We start from the raw sequence: 22,558 nt of genomic DNA, 5'->3' as shown, positions 1-22,558 counted from the left end.
TTTTTAATCAAGAACAAGGTGGATTTAAACCTATAAATTGTTATTTCAGTTTGCAACACTATGCAGCTCTACTCTGTGCTGTGGAGTTGGAAATGCATCCTGCAGCTGGAGAACAACATAACCCTAAGCACAGAAAGCTTGCACTCCCCCTAATTACAGATTCCAATGGTGGCTGTGTGTGGAGCCTCTGGAATAATTACAGTCCTTACTGGTACACTCTAAGGGATGATATATCAAGTGATTTAGAGGGAAACAAAAATAGGCTAAATCTTCTAGCAGTAATGATATTACTGTGGAAGGATCTACTTTTTCCATTACAATAAGTTTATAATATTCTTCTGGTTTTCAAATGCAGAGGTATTAATCAACATTTAAATTAGAAATTCTATAATAAAATAAGGTTTGTCTAACAGGTTTTTATTTGCTGAACAAGTACTGTGAGGAACCTGAAAATTACTGTTACTGCATTGACATGATCCACATTCCAAACCTGCATCTTCTACTCTTAGGTCTCATGCTGTAATTGCCCCATTAATTTTCAATCAAATCATAAACTACCTGCAGTGATCTCACAAAGAAGGCTGCCAGCACATGTAGCTGACTAAACAGTTGTTCTGGAAACTTCCTCTCTTACACAGAAAAGACTTTCAGCTACAGCTCAGCTCTAGCAGGCCAGTGAGTGCTGACACTTGATGCACACTCCACTGCCGAAGTCAGTAATAAGAAATGGGATACACAGTAAATATTTGAGCATACGCTCATTTTTCAGCTTCATTTTTCAGAAGGAAAATTGCTCAGTTCAGCACAGAGTGTAACTTTCTCTAGCATGGGCCTCCTAAGAGCATCCTCTAGAGGATAATGGCCCTGAAATCTCATGAAGAGGTGTTTATTGTGTGCATTGAAAAGCTCAGTAATAGGAAGGAGCTGCTTCCACAGCCACATTCTTTGAAACATCTTGAGAAATGAAAACTTACATCATTTCCACTTAATACTCTGAGGCCAGCACACAAAGCAAAAAACATTCACAGTTACCTGGCTGGTTACCCTTAAAAACTGCAAAGCAGGTGATGCAAAGAATTCTCACTCTAAGGTTTCTCTGGGGGTTTAAGCAGCTCTTACAGGAAGGAAAGATGCGTGATATGATTAGCTGATATTTCCATTCTGAGAAGAATACAAAGGCTGTGCCACCCTCATAACTCAGGAGTAACATTATTACCCAGTATTATAACACTTATTAAAGCACACTAAAGGAATGAAATATTGTAGCCCACTGACATTCCTACATGAAAAAAAAATTCAGGGGAACATTGTTCACTCATAACATCATCTAACATGACTGCAACAGACCCCACCAAAAACCATGCTGAAGCAACACAGAGCTTCATGACATCAAGGTCAGATTTCAGAGTGGCTGGCACCACTTTATCTTTCTATAAACCTGTCTGATTTCAGAGTCCCTAATATGCCAAGGGCTACAAATTTAAGCGAAGTGACCCTTTGTACAAGGAAAAGAGATCCAAATCACTCAGATGAGCTCCTGCAACAAACAAGTAAGATGCCCTCAAGTATATAAAGCAGTAAATGGAGGGATGTTCAGGGCTTGAAGGAAAGGCTGTGCACCTCCTAATGCAGCACAGCAGCTCTCCTTATCTGCCCCTCACCCTTGCCAGCACCATGACCCCCAGAGCAGCTCCCCTCCTCCAACCCTCCTAGTCTCAGACACTTCCTGTCTCCAGTGGCATTTATTTTCAGCCCTCAAGATTCCTTTCTATACGTTCCAGGAACCCTCTAGCCATCCTCTGTCCAGATGGCAGACTACAGATGAAGGGAACAGGGTCTTGGAGAGTCTTTTCTTGGCATGCTCCTCAGCAGCCTGCTGGAACTCGGAGGCAGGCTGAGTCTTGCACAGACAAGGCTCTGTTGCGCTGCAAAAGCCCTTCAATCCCTCTCCACAGTTTTCCTCAATGCCCTCTTTGTCTTCAAACAAATTTGTCTTAAACCTTTTAACGGCCTCTGCTTTCCAGGGGCATACTTTACACAATCTACTCCCCACAAAGCTGCAGAAAGCCAATAAAAGGGCAAAGGAAAGGGGTCTGAACAGACAACCAGAGGCTCAGTTTTTACTACAAAGCAGATGCTACTTAGACAAGCAGATGCAGAAGCAAAAGGTAGATGACAGGTCTGAGTCCTGTTGATCCCTGTCATCTGCAGGAGATTTTCTGAAATGTGACAGAAACACAAGTTTATTACTCACTTTCATTAAGGATCATCACCCTACAATGAACTATTTTCAAACTCTGACTCTCCCAGATCACCAGTCCTTATCTCTGAGACAACAGAACCACATTATTCTGTAATCACAAAGACCAGCAGAGTCTCTCTCTCTCTTGCCAACATTATACATTCATGTGCATGCTTCAGAGAATGACTGACATCCCTTGAGAAACTAAAAATTATACCAAAATAAATTTTATAAATTTTAAAAATTTTAACTTTATCTTTCCAACTGAAGCTTCACTAAACAACAGTTTCATAATTTTTAGATTTATTCATGACTCTATTCATATCAAAAGCTATGACATTACTTGATTTATTTTATATATATATATATAATGAAACACTATTTCCAAGAGCCAAAAGGGTTTAAATCTGAAATAAAGCTGGATGCTTCATAGTAGAATACATTTAGGCATAAACTATTCTAAAATCAAATGCAGTAAGCAAAGCCAGTTCCTCATTTAAAGACTGGAGCTGTCAGAAAGGCTCTAATGTAGCTCTTGGCTAGAAAGATTACTTTAGGAAATGAACTGCAAGAGAAAGAACCAATTGTAGAACTTCAGCTACCCAAGAGGGCTAGCAAAGGAGAAGTTACAGACAAACCACCATGGCACAAAAAATTTCCCCATTTCAGACAGGACCTTAAAAATCCAGCACCTAAAAGGAAAAGAACAGAGCAGTGAAGTGGTGGCAAAACATGTCTTTGTCTTTTGAAGGTCTGTACAAAAATATATCTTCCTTGTGGGGGAAAAGCAACACAGTCTGGAGGCACTGCAGTGTCCCTATCACACTGGCAATAGCATTTTTCAATCTAAGTCTTGTTCTTTACCACTGATTTTGGAAGCTAGTTGACTATGCCCTTCTACTGCTTTCATCATTTGCATGTCATAATACTGCCTATGAGATGTTTCTTTACTCTCATTTTGACCAGAAGAAAAAAAATCATACAAAAACGATCTTGAACAGCATTTATCACTCCTTTATAGGACACTTTGAAAACAAAATTCTATAAATAAGCTGTATGAGTTACCCTGGCTAGATTTTTATCACATATACTATGTTTTTATTCTTCTTGGCATTTGTACATTATTAGAAAATCTTTTTCAGAGACATGCATAAAAAAATTTAAGTAATCTCAGTTCAAATCCTTTTCAGATAACTCCTTTCATTCAAGGGGTGTGATCTATTTGCTTGTTAGGATAATATACTAACTGCATGATAATATCCACAGCTCCTCCCACAAACATTTAGGATTGTCTCATTGAGATTTATCTGCTGTTATGAAATATCCACTCTGTGATTTACAGTCATCTACTGTGTAATAGGTGTAGTTGATAAACTGGTTTTAAGTTCCTGTTTTATCTCTTCCCTTCTTAAGTTCCTCAACAGATTAAAAAAGTTTAAGTTGATGCAAGTTCATCAAAATTATTTGATTCAATATATACATCCACAATCAAATGGTTGGCTACCACCTAATTACATCAACTTAAAATCTGACCTAGAAATTATGATATTTAAAACTGAAATCAGTTACCAACCACCCACAAACCTTACTCAATACGAGTGACATAAAACACAGGTGGAATGGACCATAAAATCTTAGAAAACTAAGTCCAACAGCTGTAGAGTCAATGGAACATAAGAGGACACAGCAAACCACCCCCTTCCTGATCCAATGATCATGGAGCCATCCAAGTGGCTCCCATCCCCTTGCTACTGGGAAGATGGATTGTATTTAAGTTCATAAACCAGACACTGGGATGAAAGCTGGACTTGTGAGGGTGGATCAAAATCCAGCAAGTGCAGTGTCACTTTTGGCCTCTGATGTGAAGCCATGTCATCTGGTGACACTGTTGGTGTGAGCTTTCACACCAACCTTTCCCTAGTTGACTCTCTAGCCAGCATGTGTCTAGAAAACTTTATAGAAGAGTGTGGAATGGAAAAAAAAATATCCTTCTAAAACTCATACAACAGGTAATGCTTTAAAGAAAAGCTAGGAAAAAAAAAAACATACATAATTTATATACCCAAAGAAGGCCAAGGGAGCTAAGTGACTGAGGAAAGCAGAGAAGCCAGTGACTGCCTGGACACCTGGACACACAGTCATCCATCAGAATACACCCACAGAGCAAGTGAACAAATACAAATGAACACACTGTGATTAATGGAGATGACAACTGCTTTAGCTGTTAAATTCTACATGTTGTGGCTTTTAAAGTAGGATGAGAAGTTCACATGCCTAGTTCAGCAGCTACAGCTAAGCTAACAGCCCTAGGGGCAAGTAAATGCACAAATAATTTTTTGCACTATTTTTGGCAAGATATTAGGAAATAAGTTGCTGCCTTGGAAGTTAAGCATTACTTCCACATCCCTGTTTTCAATTCTGTTTTTCAAGTTAAGATCAGTCTAGCATTTCACTTGCAATGACCATTCTCCTTGAATCTCAGCATCATGGAAGTCAGCAGAAAAAACTTCAATAGACTGCAAGAAGAGCAGGAACAAAAGGCTAAAGTTCATATTGCTGATCTCTAAGTTTTATGAGCATCTAGGTCTACCTGTGTCATGAAAATAATGCAAGATAATAATACAGAAGATGTGACACAAACCCCATGGACTAGTAAACTTGAAAAAAGGAGACGCTGAAGCCACAGGCAATTTTATTATAGCATCTATCTTTCCAGTAATGATATTTTCCACTATCACCCTTCTCTCTTTGTAAGCTGCAGAGGGATTTCTCACACTGATTATAAGCTAAACAAATGGCTACACAGCATTTCTTTCACATTCTATACTGAAAATAGGACTTACACTGAAAATGGACCATAAGGGAATCCAGCTAAAGAGCCACCAACTGCCTATGCCATTCTCCAAGGGTTAGGCTACACTTAGACCCTTTTCCACATGCATTCTCTGCCTTAGATTGCTATTTCAATAGCTTCATACCAAAGTTTTTTGAAATAAAGCAACTATGATCTTTTGGCTAATAAGTGCTAAGAAAATCTTTGCTCTGAGCCAACTGTATCCTGTTACCAACACAGGAATGCCTCTGAACTGTCAGCTTGGGGTGCTTTTGTCAATAGAGCACTGGCCTCTGTAATATAGAAAAAATTAAGTATTCACCCCTAGTAAATATACCCTCAATATCCTTGGCTTTATTAACTCGATTTGCCTTGGCACTCCCTGTCAAAATCACCATTTCTTTGAATGGGAAATGAGGAATCCTTTACCCAACTCCATAGATGGCCATTGGTGTTTAGAACTGACTACTATGGGATCACTCATTGTTAGAAAACTATGGATTATGCAAAAGCTTGCATCTGCAATATTTTAAGTGATTGATTCTGCTATGGACTTCAGAAAAGAAAGGTATTTTCTGCTATTGCTGATAAAGAGAATGGGTGGAGTACTCAAAATCCTTGGAAACCAGACAAACTACGCTGGCAGAAGCAGCAGGAGTGAACAGCAAGAATTCTTGCCCATACAACATGTCAAGTAACATCTGGGGGGAAAAAATCTCTATGATTTCAAGCTCACTCCACCACCCTACTCATATTACTTAATTTTTTTGCAAGCCAAATGTCTGAGGTTGAGGCTCAGAAATCTAACCTAAGATTATATTGCAGAGAAGGGCTCTTCCAACTGCCAAAACAGTCCCCACATCTTCCCTACCAGCAGCTATTTCTACTCAGCAGGCATCAAACCAATACTTGAATAAAATAAATGAAAAGGATACCTGGGGGGAGGGGGAAAAAATGGAACCCAGAGAAAAATTTTAGACAGTTTTCAGTATGTCAAGAGTGTGACAGCATCTGAGGAGAACTGAAGCTTAAAAATTTGGCTCTGCCACAGATCCAGCAAGATGCAGAAGCATTCTAGACTGGCTCTGTCACCAGTCGACATGAAGTCCAGAAATCAGGTGCACTCAGTCTGTCCAGAGAGGCTCTTAACTCATTTGGCATAATGCACACTTGCCTTTTAGTGCATTTCCCATATGCTATTTTCTGTGCCTAAAACTGGAGAGGATCATCAGATGGGGCTGTAGTAACAGAGAGAGAGAGAAAGTGGATTCCTGCTACGCTGTCTCTGTACGAAGTTCTTACCAGTCCTACTTCCTAACCTGAAACACAGATTAAAAAATCATAGCCAATTTCTCATTTTCCCAATTTCTTTCAATTTCTTTGCAGACACGACCTGCAAAGCATGAAATAAACAACATGATTTAAATTTTAAAAACGTTTCACAACTTCAGCTGCAACTCAAGCACAAAGTGACAAGATAGATTCTGCAGAAAGTACTAGATAAGTCTCTTGGTCTAAACATAGGAGTTTACTAAGAAAGGTAAGAGGGAAACAGCACTTGTAATGAGAGTTCAGTAAAATTCTCCTATCCTCAAGTTTTGTTTCATGCAAAGAGATGAGGCAAAAATAGATTACTAACATCTGTTATCATCAGGAAAGGCTAGCTTGAAATGGAAAAGCCTGACAACGAAAGACACTTGGGATTTTGATTTTCTCTCTCTCTGCTGCAACCCCCTCCATCCAGTCCTCCTTTCCCTTCTTCAGCTAAAGTCCTTCCCAGCTTCTGTGTGCACAGTACCAGCTCATGTCCACACATGTCTGTGCTAGTTAATGTACAAAATTGCCTTACCAGCAGCAGCGCAGCGAGCAGATGATGAATTCCATTCCAACAAAATCAGCAGCAGGGGATTTCCGACAAGATGGCAATAAGTAAAACACAGTTCAGATACTCAGAGAAACATGGGAAACCCAAGATAACTGATTACTGAAACACAGCCTGAAATACCAGGAGCACTTTTCCAGAATTCAGCAAGATGCAACTTTGGCAGGCAGAGTAAAAACCAAAGAAAGGTGCTCTTCTAGAGAACAGGCGTACATAGCTCACTCTTGAAAAGACAGCTGTACAAAAGAAAGAAATAGGCTTTCTGCCTTTCTTTAATCTATCAGAATAACTGTTATCTATAGTTTCCTCCTCTTCTTTTAGGGTAGGACTGTTTAAAATTTTAAAAAAACCCTCCTCTTAACAAATGAAGAGTTAGCAACTATTTTAATAATGCTTTTCTCTATCTAGTTCTGCCTACCTTTAAAGTCAGTTTGGATGCAAAGAAACAGTAATACCAAAACAATAAATAAGTAATGAGAACTATTTTTTCCAATCCTTCCTTTTCTCTTTCACAACATTAATTCCAGTGACTCAGACATATCACAGTCCAGCATATCTGTTGAGTTTGTTGCTTTTCCTAAAACTTAAACCTCTTTTGTGAAAACTGTTGAAGCAGTTGGTTTATACCTATTTTGTCAGATTTCATAAACTCCATTTATCGTTCTGCTTAGACAAGGGGAAAAATTTCCCAGCCACAGAGCCTTAAAGCTCCACCTTGTGGAAGATGCCTAGAATATTCCAGTAGGCTTCAGGGAAAAAAGGACTTCAAACCAAGCTTACAATTAATGTGATGTGCTTGACATTGGCATTTTTCATCAATCCCACAGTAAGACAACCTCTTAAATGGGTTCTGCACCAGCAGAAACACAAGTAGTGGGGGACCACAAGTAAAACAAAAATGAATGGCTGTAACTTGAGTCATGTGTCCAGTTCTGAGGCTCTCACTGCAAGAAAGACAGTGAGGTGCTGGAGCATGTCCAAAGAAGAAAACAGAGCTGGGGAAGGGCCTGGAGCACAAGTTGGATGAAGAGCAGTGCAGGGAGCTGGGGTGGTTTAGCCTGCAGAAAAGGAGGCTCAGGGGGGACCTTTCTGCTCTCTACAAGGACCTGAACAGAGGTTGTAACCAGGTGGGGAGTTAGTCCCTTTTCCCAGGAAACAAGTGACAGGGCAAGTGCAAACAGCCTCAGGCTGTGCCAGGAGAGGTTCAGGTTGCACATCAGGAAGAAATTCTTCACTGAAAGGGTGGTTGAGCACTGAAATGGGTTGCCCAGGCAAGTGGTGGAAGTGATGGAAGCACCACATCCCTAGGGCTGTTCAAGAAATGGCTGGACATGGCACTTAGTGCTATGGTTTAGTTGCTTTGGTGGCGTTTGGTCTAAGGATGGACTCAGTATCTTGGACTCTTTTCCAACTGCAATGATTCTGTGAAAAGTTGGTTTTATTTTGTGGCAATGCAATAGTCATCCTGCACTGAACCAGCTGATAGCACCAGCAAAAGTCCAGAAAACATCTTGCTATCACCTTGTTTGCCGGTTCCTGCGCATTGGACTTACTCTCTCTGCAAGTAGGAAAACAGGGAATCACAGATAGGTTCCCTGGCTAAGGAGCTGACAACCAAAGCACACCAACCCTGTCAGCAGGAATGGATAAGTGGCTAACAGAGCTTACCTTGCAATACTGCATTTACTGCAACTTTACACAGGTGTTCCAAAATCTATTCACAGTCCCCTTCCAGCCACCTATTACAAATTCACACAGCTGAAAGCTTGGGCTGAGACCAGCTTGGTGCATGCACATCTTGCTGCTTGTGATTGTGCAGCCCTGGGATATTAAAGCACACAGAGCTAGTACTGCCCTCTGCTGAAAGAGCCTGCATGGCAAAACTGTAGCAACTTTTAGCTGATTTTTCCTGTGTCATATATGTACCTTGTTTTTCCTTCTTCCTGCAAGCCTTTACAATATCCAGGGTTCAGTTTTATTGTGAGTTTTTTCTTGCTGCTTCTTCCTCACGAGGGCTACAAAGATGTCCAAGAGGTTTCTAAGTTTACATACTGTGATACCAGCACACATAGGCTCAGAGATCAGAGCTACTGCACTAAAGCACTGCAGACACAGCTCATGTCTTTAGCAATGTAAGCACAAACAGATAAAAAACATTAAAGAACAAAAAGTGAGGCATTCAAAAACAGCCCTATAAAAAATTTAAATTTTTCCTTTGTTGTCCGCAGTACAGCAGTCATACAATAATGTTATGAGATGTTCTTTTTTGTAATAAACCCAAGATAATTAAAGAACATATATCCACATCCATTTAGTACTTGGAATTTGTAAAATTACCATAACCAGTAACTAGCTACTAACAGTAATCACATTCCTTTCTCTGATACAAACTTTGCAATGTTTCTATTCTTGCTCAGTTGCTCCACATTGAGATTTAAACATTCAGAACAATCTGAAAATCAGAATACCTTAAGGACTGAAATATTGTACCAAAACTGAAAGCGCAGCAAAATAACATCTGGCTGAACCATACCTTCGCTTGGAACACAAGGGAGCACCAAGTTTGAACTCGACTGCAGGGTCGCTGAACACACAGGGAAAATGTAAGCGCGGCACTCCAAAGAGAGGGAAGCAGAGCATCCCTGCAGCTCAGCAGAGCAGGGAGCTGCAGAGGGAGCCCGCTGCCCGCAGCTCCCCGCTCCGGAAAGGCGGCACCGGCTGTCACTCACCGCAGCCCGCAGCCTGCGCTCCTTGCTGTTCTCACCAGATCGCATCGGAAAAAAATACCCAGCCATTACTCAGCAGGCAGGGAGGAGAGGGTCTGACGTGCTGAATCGGTGGAAGAGGTGCTTGTTTTAAATTACAATCCATATTTTATTCTTCCTGTTCTCTGAGCTATACAAACTCCAGCTCCAAATGACCTTTCACTTCTCACAGCGCTTCTGTGGAGGACATCCTTGGTTGGTCAGTTAACATCCTGGTTGCCCCAAACTCCCAAAGAAAAAACAAACCCCCAAACCCAAAAAACCCCAAAACCCTAAGCCTTTTACTGCAAGAAAAATGTTTGCAGCCTCCATGAAGTCCTTATAATTTTCACTGTTGATGGCTGTTACCAAAAAGAGCCCAGATACAGCAGAACAAAACTAAGTTTATTAACAGATTTTAAAATCAACAGAATAGATTAAATATACCCCAGCACATAACCAGAAATAATGTACTTCACCTGTGCCCACTGTAGTCTTTTGGATGAAACTATCAAGTTTTTACTTAAAAAAAAGAAAAAAAACCCTCACTTATACAGTTTTTCTTCCAAAATACAGAAGTGTATTTAAATTTTGTATAGTTCATGGAACAGGACCAAAATCACTGATAATAAAATCACTATGTATGGATGGGAGGCCAAAAGCCCAATTGTGTATTACCAGTGAAAAAGACTTTTTAAAAAATATATTCCACGTACCAATAGTACCTGTCATCACTGGCATGTGAAAGCCCCTTGCTTAAATTTAGCTCTGATTCTTTGTCTTCATGAAATTAGAGCTAAAAATGTCTAAAAATGACACTTGATACATAGAAGTTTCAAAGCCACTGTCCTCACTCTGAACCCCATATGAGCCTCTCAAAAAGGAAACTCATGTTGAACCACAGTTTTTTACCCAGTAATCTCCTTTTGCCCCCCTACCTTGCTTCAGCTACACTTGTGTGCACAGCTTGGGTGCACAGTCTGGATTCGTTTACTCAGAGCACTAATCACTGCATCCAAGAGGAGACAGACCCAGTTTAACTTATGTAACCTCATTACCAGCTGACTGAAGGAACACAGTGAAACTGAGAAAAGAAGTGCCTTTTGTAAATTGGTGTCAGGTTTGGGTTTTTTGAAGAAAGATGATATATACACCTTAAAAAAGAGATGCAACCAAATTGTTCCTGTAACAACAGAAGCAATAACACATCTAGCCTAGTCCAAGCCAGTCTTGTTGAGATAAAACTGTATCGTGTTTCTAGCAATTTCTTCCTTAGAAATCAAGAGCATTACAGCTAGATTATCTCTTGGAAAGCCCCAAGTGCTGCCACATGCTTTGTCACTACAGCACTCTCTATCTTGGTGCTTGGCAGCCTCACCATACATTATCACTCACTCAGTGCCATAGGCTCAGTTGTGTGGTGGGGAGTCACTGCTCCTGCTGAACCACTCAGTCTGCAAGCTCACAAAGAGCATCCACAGCATCAAAGGGCCTGCAGGAACTGACTTTTTTTCTTTTATCCACAACTTCAATTAGATTTATCAGCCTACAGAATAAAAATTCATTACATTCTAAAGTTCCCTTCAATAAACCACAAGAGAGACCTGCCTGCCCATAGAAACAGACGTTCTGCACCATTAATAATTAAAACAGCAAAACTTCATAAAGGTAAGGCTGGACTCAGGCTGCCCAGCTAAAAGGAATAATTACAGGAAGACTGTTCCAGGCAGAGTACAAGAACTGGGCAGAAAGCTCAAAACCATGAGAAATTCATGCCTATTTCATCTTACAATAATAAAATGAGACAAGTTTATTCATCTCCACCTTTCACAGAAATTACAACCCATAGAGACTGAGGACACGGAACAAAATGCATCAATTTGCCATAATAATGCACTCTGACAGCAAGACACATACCGTGACCTTTAATCCATGTAGGCCTCTTCTGCACATTTAAAAGGGAAGTTAGAAGCATGGACTGCAAGGACAGATTACATGAGCATCACTGACAAGTCTATGTGTTGCATTATTTTCATCTATTTAATAACCAAAGACAAATAATTCTGTTGCCACGATCCTCACTGAGATTTCATGCAAAGTGCACTTATGCTTATGGCATCCACAGCTCTCAGCTATAATAAAGGAGGAAATTCCAGCAAAGGAGGTGATTAAGTAATTAAAAAATATGAATATTTATTTGTAATACTGTAACAAAATTTGACCACCACCAGAGCAAACTTCCTAAATAAAAGGATCTGGATAAAATACTCATTTCATTAGAAACTAATATCCATGCAATACACAGAAATTATAATAAAAGTAATGCAAAGTATTTCTGAATTTATTGATATATGAACGTACAGAAAGAAAACATTTTTCTCCTTAATTAGCATGCTCCCTCTAGCTGACCTTTGAGATGTCTTTTGGGAAGCCTGAGAAGACCAACATATTCTGGAATGTTGTCCTTGCCCAATGCTAAAGGAGATTTACAACACAGGCAGTTGAATGGGCAGGCTAGTCCATGGTTTGTCCTTTCACATATACATAGGTAAAATAACTGCAGGCAGCTGAAGAAGATCTGACAGCACACTCAGTTTCCTCTTAAAGAACAGGAAATCCATGTTTTGGTTCTCTTGAGTCAAACTGTTCACAAAGACGCCAACACACACAAAAAGGTAAACATGTGGCCTGCAATGATATGAAAAATTTAATATTCAGCCTTCTTATGCACTTGGAAAATTTAGGTATTCTTCTGAATGTACATTTGTATGTATTTATTTCCGGCATTATCTAGAGCATTGCACATAGGGAAGCAATTGGACTCTGGAAATTGAGCTTCTCTCTGCTTCTTTTCATCCTAATGTTACATAATGGACCAGCTTTTATAGTGTGACTGCCACCCTTGTCTTCAGTGTCCTCTTTAGAGAGTTCTCTGGTTTTTCTACAGTAACTTACACCACAAGATCAGTATCTCATCATAAAATCTTTTGTGTCTAGCTAACTGGCAATGTCAGCATTATGTTCTTAACAGAAATGACCTAATCCATCTTATTCTGCACTGAAAGTAGAAGACTCCTCAATTATCTTCAAATATGTGACTTTAAACATACCACAGTTATCAAAGGCAAACACACACCCTTTGGGTTGCTGGGAAACAGGACTTTTCTAGTTTGCCTGGTTTAATACAGGATATACACACCTGCAGTACAGCACAATGACAGGAAAATCAAGCTGATTTTCCCAAAGTATTATTTTCTCTGATATAAAAATTCCCAGATGCACCAATCTATTTTCACCTATGGTTCCTTCCACCCCCCATGACTACAGCATATTTGATTCTGTCAGTTATTTAACTTGAGTGGTCATTATGACCATTCCAAAAAAAAAAAAAACCTCAAATCAAACCCAAAAAACACTATCAGCCACCAAGGTAGAGCTAATTAAATCTGGCATGTGTTACTCTTTCTGAAAAGCTCTCACTGACCAGCTGACCAGCACAGTAATGCTTCTCATCCACAGACACAAAAAAAGCACCTTCCAAAATGTGCTTTTCAAAGCACTTCTCCTGCTACCTACAGGGTACAAAACAATACCCCTACAAAGGCAGAAGAGAAACAGGCCTCACTTCTCCTTGCACCTTAAATAAATGTCTCACATATTGGCCTCAAAATCACCCTTCAACCCTACAGTAAAGTTCATCAAGGTCCCAGGCCTTAAAAAAAGAAACCATTCAAGCAAACTTAAAAGCTGAAAAAGAAACTAACATTGTACATGGAATAAATAGAAAAACCACTCACTAGAGCCACTGTAACAATGTTACAATATATTGAACAGATAAGCATGATTAACATTTTAATAGTCATCACCAAAAAGACAATAAATAGAATACATTCAGTAACATTTCATCAATTTGCTTTATAAATCCATAGTGCAGAAGTCAAATCTAGAAATTAGGTAAAAGTAGTTTGGATGTTGCAGAAAGGAATTTTTAGGAAACTATCTTCCCTCCTGCACATGACATATATCCCGAGCTTTTTTAAAATAAAATGAATCATTTCCACATTTAGAATGTGCCCCTTTCTTGCTTAGAGACCTGTTAGAGGGATATCACAACATTAAAGGTCTGCCATGACACATTTTCCCTCCCAGCTTGCACAGACCCTTTACTTAGATAAGTAATTAGTTTACTGTGGAAATTTTTCCCAAAGGGGTGAATTGTATTTTAAGAACGTACTCTAGCACCAACACATTTAGTGGGAAAGCAATTGACTTGAAGTAAAATCCAAGCAGCATACTCAGTGATTACTGCTGCTGTTCTGACTGCCAGGTTAATAAGAATTTAACCACTGTGCATGCAGCACGAAGAGGAGGTGTATTAGATCACATCTCAGGAGACTTAGCCCAGCATAACGTAACTTTTATCTGTTGTGCAACACAGCTGCAGTTCAGACAGCCCCTTCACACAGCCACAAAAACTAATGCAGGAAGTCCTCCACTTCCTCTCATTATCATTACACTTCCAGAATTATACTTGCAATAGAAGCAGCAACATCCTTCCTATGAGCATGTATCTTCTCAATTTGCTTGAGGCTGCACAATGTTCCTTTGGAAATGTGTTACTTGAGACCCAAAGCACAACACCCTCCATCTCCTCCATGTGTGCCTGGGACACACAATATTCACCTCCCAAGGTCGTTATGAGGAACACCATTTATAACTTGCTAAGCTTAAGAAGCTGCACAGTTCTGCATAGCTGTCAGTTTAGGGCAGCTGCTTAAACCCAGGGCAGCAGGAGGGCAGAGCTTCCCCTTCTTAAAGGTCTTGGTTCTCATAGAAATCTCACAGCCTAATGAGAAACACCTCGTACATCAGGTGACATTCTTACTTGACAGCAGAAGCATGGCTTGAAATTAAAAAACTGAAGGGCAATTCATCTATTGCACAGGAAGAGATGAATGTGGAATGTGGATTTCAGATCCTTAATATTAGTGGTGGCCTTCCTCTTAAAGAAAATCCTTAGTAGGAAAACTTCTTTAGATAATGGAATCTTTCAAGTTATTTCCTTCTCAGGGACTGCAGAAACTGTTTGTAAAGATGCAGTAGTCCACAGCAGAGGGAAATCACCCTTGAAAACGCTCAGTCATGAATAATACATTTAAAACATGTATTACCTAACAGGCAAATGCATTACAGATTTAAAAGCCAATAAGTGAAATTGGAAGGGGTTTTTTAAAATGAAAATCAGGGAACTGTGTTTTCTGGTGATGACTAAACACAAGTGACAAATTAGTTTTAAATATGAAGTTTGCTGTTATAGACCTCTTCACAGACAAGCATATCCCAGACCTCCAAATAAAAATTATTAGTGAAAAATGTGTTCATAGTTATCATGTTACCACAGTAAAGAAAAATAAGAAACTTAAAGCCTGAGCAACAACGTAGATGGAAATCTAAGCTGAAGCCACAGGACCCAAGAGTGTCACATTTCCTTCCCTCTGACTCAGGGCTGGATATTCTAAGCAAAATAAACCCATCCAGGATGGTCAAGCATGCTCCACTGACAGACCTGCATCACTGCAGAGCTTCCTTCAAAATGTGGTGTAAGGAGGAGGTCTGTCTACCCTAAAAAGTAAAGTACTCAAAACACTGTTTAGAGCTCTCTATTGTAAATGCTGCCAGAACTCATTCAACTTATTGTAATGCCAGATGTATCTTAAATTCCTGGTAGTGTTTCACAGATAACTTAGAAACAAAATACAACAGTAGCTCTATTGCCAACTCTTGCTTACTTTTTAAAAATGTATAAACACACCAATCTGAATTGAAATCATTGTGTTTCAAAACATTGTCCTCACTACTAATACCACTTATTTCATGGGCTACCACAAGTGTTATTTCTTATAATCCAATCAGTCAAAATATAAACATTTTTGACAGTGTGGCTTAGTAAAAATATTACTTTTTTTCCTATTTCAGGGAAAATATTCCATTTACAATTTGTCAGAAACCCACATAAAATACCAGAATGGTACAGAAATTTCAAGTTTGTTTCTTCAAATGGTTTGCTGCTAATTTTCCCTTTTAACTGGAACAAAGAGTGCTTAAATTCTTCACTACTATGCACAATACTCATTCTGTAGGCTAGGCTATTACCCAAGCAAAAATTTCCCTGTTAGCCTGAAGAGTATGAAATGTACACAGAATATCCATTTTTAAACATTTTTAATGTGATTTGCAAGACTCTTTCTAGGATGTAGGTTATCAGCCATCCCTGAGGTGCTGTGATAGCAATCGCTGCAGAACCTACACCCACAAAGTTTCTCCAAAATCAACAAGTGAGAGCAAAGCTCACAGAGATAACTCTATCCATACTGCCCAATGGAAAACAAACTGCAACCTATGTACCCCGCTCTTAGACTAGGGAGAGAAGACACTGAAATTCAACCACAGCCTGGAGTTACTAGTGGCAAGCCATTCCCTATATTCAAGGTGTGCTGCATTTTCTGGTACCAGGGTCTGTGTGCATAAAAAAAAGTCATCCAGAGGAAAGAACTAAAAAAAAGTTCATTTGTGTCTTAGGCTATCTCCATGTTTATCATATTTACCAATGCTTTAATCCTATCAGCAGCTTAACAAGATGCAGACTAAGTATCTCAAGGCTATCACTATATGTGAGTCTTCAAAATATCATCAGTTCTCAAAACCTGCCTGAAAGTTACCCTCTTACAAATGGGAAGTGAAAGACAAAAGGGAGCCAAAGAGATGTGTCTGAAGTCACCTGGCATGCTAATGGCCAAATTCAAAATAAAAATCCAGCTCTACTGGAGTCCTAAACAAGCTCTCTGTAGAGACAGCAAAAAAACCTGAAATCCAGTTAGTCACATCAAGAGCAGCTCCACTTGTTAAGCATATCATTTTATTCCATGTTCACCAGCATTTCTTAGTAAATTCTCCTAGCAAATATTGATAACAACATGGACACAACAGAATTCTCTCCCTTGCCCCCTCTGTAAATATAGGAAGACTTAACTGCAAAGAGCCAGCTTAGAGATATTTTATCATCTTCACCAGAAATGGTTCTTCAAGGACTCAGAGGGTGGAGAGCAGATAACTTTTCAGCCTTGTCTCTGTGATAGGCTTATAGCACATGTTCATCACAACCAAATCCAGACTTTGGAAGCAGAGGTGCACAGATGTTCCTACAAGCAACTCAGGCAAGAAATAGACTGACTGATCATCAACAAGAAACTCTAAGCTAAACAGAACCTAAAACTCATGAGTTAATCACAGCACCACCATTATAAATACCGCTGAAGGACACTGGCTAATGAAGAAACAACAATTCTCAACACAATACAGAATGTATTTCAGGTTTCTCTCTTCAGCTTGATCAAGCAAGCCAAGGGATGCTGAGAACAGTGGAAAAAGCTACATGGCCTGTTAAAACAGGGATTGTTGTCCTTTCTAACTGGCTAATGCAATTCTTTCCCTCCAATTTTAGTTAGCAAGGTGGTGATATTTAAATAAGGAGCTCCAAGCAGTACATTTCTCTTAGAATTATCATCTAGCATTGATTTGCTTTTGGGAATTGCCTTTGGACATTCTAGAACAGACATCATGAAATATACACTGATGAAAAAAATGAAGAGTTTTTCAGACAGTCATGTACACACTTATCTGGTACTACAAGTAATTTGTCCTCTTGTTTGTATCTGAAAGCAATATTAAGCTGAGGGAAAAACATTTCAGAGTAAATGGGAGGCCAAGCATAATCAGAGCCATTAGAATGAAACCTGCACCATTAAACCATATTTATGGGGAAGTGAAGAAACTGTCCAACAGTTTTGTGAAGGTTTGTAAAACATTATCAGGAAGAATTTAAGAGATGCAGGTTTGAATTACAAACATTGGAAAACCAACGCACAATGTCCTGTGATTTAGGAGTTTTTTCATTTTCATTGTGAAAATAATGCAGGAGTAACTACCATGCACTCACCTGCACAGAAAAATGCTCTGGTGCAGCACAAAGTTTTCAAACAAGTTCATGTTGTGAATCCGAAACTTGGCTCAAACTCTGGTAGGGCAACAAAAGACACTCAGCCAACAGCTGCTGGCTGTTTTCATCACAAGGAAATACCTCCAGTTTGCAGTTGTGTTCTTTCACAGCTGCACAATCCCCTTAAACCCATGCAGCAGGTCACAGCACAAACCTGCAAGGCCACAAATATTAGTTTCACCTCTCCCTCTGCACTCCAGCACCAGGAGCATGCAGATGGTAGGTGCCTGCACACTGGGTGCTTCCCTGCTTCACAAAGCTTTGGATGGCTCTTGAGATAGCACTGGCTTAAACACTCATTGGCCTCAAGTGAGACAATCTGGTTTGTGCTTTGTTATTCTAATATATGGATTTGCATAGCATTCCTGAAATATTTTGCTGGAAATTGACTACTTGGACTTAGTTTTCTAAACAGCACTGTCCTCCCAGTCATTAAACACCTGGTGGAAATCATACTCCAGATTTTATACTTCCATCACTTGTGAGGAACAATTTCTTATCAACCATTAGGAAGCACTGAAATACCAGCCTGCATTCCACAGTGTAAAGACTGCATTATAGAATTAGGTGAAGTAGTTTCCCATGTTTTTCTTAAAATTATTTCATCCCACAAACATGAACTATTCTATGTCCAGATTTGAAAACAACATGTGACACTAATCACAGATTTTCCCCACTAGAAAGCTACAAAGCATCATTATCACATCCTTCAATTAAGGACAGGGTGTTCTACTTCCCTAACAGGGTCGGATTTTGCCCGATAAATAACTACAAAGCATCATTACTGCATCCTTTAGTTAAGGTTACAGGGGTTTGTTTCCTGAATGGTGACTAACCAAACAGTAGTTAAACTACAGGAAAGGAGCACCATTCCTCTCTCCTGCTACCTGCAGATCTGATTAATGCTAAGGAGCTGTTGTAATCATGTATTGTAATCAGTGCTGCAGACAGCAAACTGCAAGACAAGCTCAGATGAGTGCCTAGTCTTGCAAGAACCAGCACATTTCTTCTGCAGTCAGTCTTAATACATAAAATACTCAGATTCTAGTTCAGGATTTGGGAGTGCAAGTTCGCAAGAGTGCTACAAAGCTTGTTCACTTTAATTTTATCAGGAGGCAATACTGACCACCAGAGCTCTACATATACATAAACCAGCAGTCCCAAATGCCTCTGAGCATTAGCACTGGTATTCACAATACCAGAAGCCTTATACCACCATCCTTGAAAGCAGAAAGCTAATATTTTGCTGACAACCAGAAGATGAGACTACAGAAAAATTACTCTCTTCAGGTGATGCCTGTGCTCTGTTCAGATGGGATACTGAGCTTTTCTGAGTGGCAAGATACCCGATAAAGAAAATATATTATCCTTAAAATGAAGATCCCACTAATGTTTGTCTTATGGAAGAATTCAACTTCTCCTCAGCAAAACGGTTGTTTAGCTTTTGGAAGTACATAAAAACAGTTCTAATTGATGATGCACTGCTTTTTAAAGTTAGCTTCAGTCCCAATTAAATCACAAGTGGCATGGCTGAGAGCACAGTATTTTCTGCTCTGCTGGGGTGGCCGGGGTCCAGGCCATCTGCGTGGAATGCAAGGCAGGACATTCCACCCTTCCGCCAGCATGCCCAGCGGTGCCAGCCGCTCCTGCAACCCGCCAAGGGGACAGGGAGGGATCTTCTTTTGTTTTCCTTATTTGTTTATTTGCTTTACTCTGGCAGCAGGCAAAGCGCTCTTCTCTTGCCAAGTTCATTACTATTGTAAAGTGTTCCCAATTACACTGAGTAAAGCACTACAGTGAGGACGGGAAAAACAACTTTAAAGTTTACAATTAAACTACAGAACTTTTTAAGGCTTGATTTCAGGAAACAGGTGGAAGCCAGATTAACAAGTGCTCAAATCCACACACACATTATCACTCATTCAAAATATTTCTTTCAAAATTTTCAATAAAGTTTTTTGTTAAATTAAAGAAGCAAGTCCTATCAGCCTCTTCATTTACTGGTCTTCTACAACCCCCTTCCAAACAACTTCCAAAAATTCAAAGTTTTATACTTAGATCTGGGACTACTCAGCCATAGGTGATATAATAACTACTGTTTTCCAAAATGACGTTCACTTTGTTATTATCAACATGAAAAGGCATGCCTATATCTTATTGGCCCCCATTAACTTTCTCCCTCATCCCACAAAATTCTTGTCCTCCAGTCACTGAGTACAGACACAAATTGTTGGTGGAGCACCTCAGAGTCTCCTAAAGATGACAGACTATAATCAAGTAGCAGTATTATATACTGGCATATATAGTGGCATAACAGATTCAGGAAAATCACATCATCGCTTTTCTCAATGGCACCACAGCCTAAATCATCATTTTATGTATTACTCTACTCTGATGGAGTGAAAAGTACTACTTAAAAGCTTAAAAGACAAGATTATGACCTCCAGTTTATCATTCTGGACATCAAGTTGACTACCACAGCCATACAGAGTATATGCACAGAATAAGTCCTTTCTCATGTACAACTCAGTTGTTCTGTGTCTACTCTGCAATTCAAATGTTACATGTTTGCCTTTGAAGAGATTTCATTTACTGACTTGTCTCTTATGTCTGATTTTCAGCCCCAAAATTTATCTGTCCTCCTCCCACTTCTCAGATCAGCCAGTACTCATCTATCAGCCAGGTCTAAACTGCAAAAGACAGGGGACCTTCCTCTCCAAGAAAGAGGAATCCATTCCCATGTAGTAACTAGTTCTCCAAGCACAGCAAGACATAGTACAGAACTGCACTCTGACACGCAGGAGAAAGGCTGTCCCTTCCAAGATAAAGATAATCAAACAAAATAAAGCACTTGTTTGACAGGCATTAGTCACAAGTCCCTTCTGCATAGCTGAAGAGCAAAGCATTTGCTTCATATATTAAAAGCTGGTAGAAGACTTGAGCACAGCAATAACTATTATATACTACAAGAGTGCTGAACATCCCACAAAATCCCTGTTTCTCCAAATATATGAAGTTCCAGCAGCCAAGAATTAAATCCAGAAGTCTTCCATTGTTCTTTCAGTGTGAAAAGAATTCCCAGTTACACTTCAATACTAAAGGAAGCAGTAAGATCAGCAAGTCCTTACTGTCAATGCTTAATCGATACCCACTTAGGAAAAAGGATGAGAGAAGCAGGTGAATATGAATGGCATTAAAAGCAAACACACATCCACCACTTCCTGAAGTGAAACAAAAGGCACCAGAACTAACCAGGCTGCTGCATGCCCTATGCCCAGCTCATACCTGCCATGCAGCTCCTGCCCACAAAACACGCCAGACACGAGCATTTCAAAGATTGAACGTTAGCCTTTCGTGAGATGTCCCCACATTTCTTAGCAGGAAAGCAACAAGAAAATGGACTGCTGTCTAAATCTGTTTACCTAAAATAAGCCATCCTTACTTCAACACTCCCTCCCTAGCCCGAGGGATTTAAGAAGCATGCACTGCCATGATCTGACAAGATCCAATAAACCGGACAGCCTCCCTCTCGCTTGCACAAGGACACAGCTGCTCTGCTGTCTCATCTAGGCCTTGCGTGTCCAAATGTCGCCTGTACCAGCTCAGCCAGATCTTTATTTCAGTAGCAAGTGTTGCACATTCCTCTAATGAAGGCTGCAGTTAGACCCACAGGCAGATAACCAAATCCCAAAGGCTTCTTCTCACACAAAAAGATCAGTAGGGCTGGTCCACTGTCGCTTTCCAGCTCCTCTTTCTCTTACAGTAGCTCTGCTAAAACTTGATGTCCTTCCCAAGCAAAACTGCCACCAGCTAATCTCTAAAAGCCACCAGCACTCTCCCCCTCCCCCCAAATGGATCCATCCACAGAACAAAACCAGCTGCTCCTGATAAGCATACATGGCTGCATTTCACAATACACTGGAGACCTCTAAAGCACTGTGCCTGAGCACAGCATGCTGGTCCTGTAACAAGTGTATTAAGACACTTCCCCTTGCATGCTGGAAGCACAAATATTATTGAGAAAATGTGCACAAAATCAGAAATTTTAAGCATGAACTGAGTCACAAGAAATGTACTCTGAATGGCAGCTAGGTAAATTCAGGGTGAACAGAATTAGTCATCTTCAGTGAGTCACACAAAACAGTACAATTTGCAAAGAAAGCAAATTAGGAACATTCTGTTATAATTGATTTTAGTAAAGAACTTGATGTCATTTCATAGTAAGTGCATATGTTTCATAAGTTCCATGCTAGATTTTTACATACCAAAACATCTGGCTGAGCATGTGGCAATAGACAGTATGTGATGCACATCCTACTTCCTAACCTCCCTCTGGTGCCCTGGCCTGCATGAGTTTGCCATCTGTGACACTAAGAGAGGGAGCACATTTATCATTATTCTTCTATAATCACCTATTCAATCAACGGGATTTCAGACCTAACAGCTGCCCCCAGCAATGGGCAATGTGTCAGTCTTTACCAAAAGATTACATGTGACTATCCACCAAGGGAATCCATCTCTGTCCCCAGGACACACAGCATCTCAGAGTACCAAGTGTTGTGTCAGCAGAAAAAAAAAGGCAAAAGACAGGCATAACTTGGAGTTGAGTTTTTTGCTGTTACCATAGAGGGTGACAGAACACAAAAGAAATTACACAGAATTACTCCAATTTGCATTCACTTTGCTGTGGCAAAGCAACTTGTGTATAAAAGAGAGCCAGTCTAATTTTAGCAGAAAATACACTGATGTACAAACTATTCTTCAAATAATGATAACCAAGTTAGAAAGGCTAAGTCTCAGT

General features: G+C 39.9%; 1 protein-coding gene across 1 annotated transcript in view; it reads right to left on the bottom strand.

Moving 5' to 3' along the window:
* MOB2 (MOB kinase activator 2) overlaps window positions 1-22,558 on the bottom strand; it is a 108,799-nt gene that overhangs the window by 66,987 nt on the left and 19,254 nt on the right. The window lies entirely within an intron of this gene.

The sequence above is a fragment of the Melozone crissalis genome, unplaced genomic scaffold (assembly GCF_028551555.1).
Source record: "Melozone crissalis strain CALT ecotype California unplaced genomic scaffold, PUWL_Pcris_2 ptg000018l_1, whole genome shotgun sequence".
NCBI lineage: Eukaryota > Metazoa > Chordata > Aves > Passeriformes > Passerellidae > Melozone > Melozone crissalis.
This window is presented reverse-complemented; position numbering and strand designations above follow the sequence as displayed.